The sequence below is a fragment of the Ipomoea triloba genome, chromosome 16, assembly GCF_003576645.1.
Source record: "Ipomoea triloba cultivar NCNSP0323 chromosome 16, ASM357664v1".
Lineage (NCBI taxonomy): Eukaryota > Viridiplantae > Streptophyta > Magnoliopsida > Solanales > Convolvulaceae > Ipomoea > Ipomoea triloba.
The window spans coordinates 14,544,860-14,545,562 of record NC_044931.1 but is presented as its reverse complement, the minus strand read 5'-3'; the positions used below and the strand labels follow the sequence as shown (position 1 = coordinate 14,545,562).

At 27.2% G+C, this 703-nt stretch overlaps 1 non-coding gene across 1 annotated transcript; it reads right to left on the bottom strand.

The window, feature by feature from the left end:
- Positions 1–240: 240 nt before the first annotated feature.
- On the bottom strand, positions 241–313 carry TRNAF-GAA. The gene has a single exon. It is a non-coding gene; the product is annotated as a tRNA-Phe (tRNA).
- Between the last annotated feature and the right edge of the window lie 390 nt (positions 314–703).

Genomic DNA, 703 nt, shown 5'->3' with positions numbered 1-703 from the left:
TTTATTGATGATCAATACAAGGTTAGTATAAAAATATTCAAATAGTTTTCTCTATCATGATTTGTGTCAAGAATTTGATTTGTGCAAAAGCACGAAAACAAAAAATAACAACATTTTTTTTTGTCAAAAAATTTAAANGGCGATAGTTTGTAAATAGAAAGATGAGAAATATTTGTTTGTTTCTAGTGTGTTTTGTAAATAGTTATTGTTGATCCCATCTTACGCACAAGAGGCTTTATATGCGGTGATCGTGGATCGAACACGAGACCTTCAGATCTTCAGTCTGACGCTCTCCCATTTGAGCTATCCCCGCAGTACGAGTGTTACATACTCGGTTTTAATAATTGTTTTCTATTGTAAATTCCAAATTAAAAAACTAGGATAATTACACTCATAAAATAATGTGAAACAAAAATCATTTGTTATTATTTATTATATAGTTATTAATATGCAATAAAATGTCTTAAAACAGATCTGCATCAATTAAAATTTGTAAAGCTTACAATTTGAAATTTGAATGGGTGAAAAAGTTACTTACATGCAAGTTTTGTTGAATTATTTTGTCGGGATTTTCGAACTATTTATTTTTTTTTCAGATCTTGAAAAGAACCTATGATATATTACCACCGTATATAAAAATTAGATATTTTGAGAAATCACAAATAATAAATCTCATGCAAAGAAAAACATTGATTAAATAGTT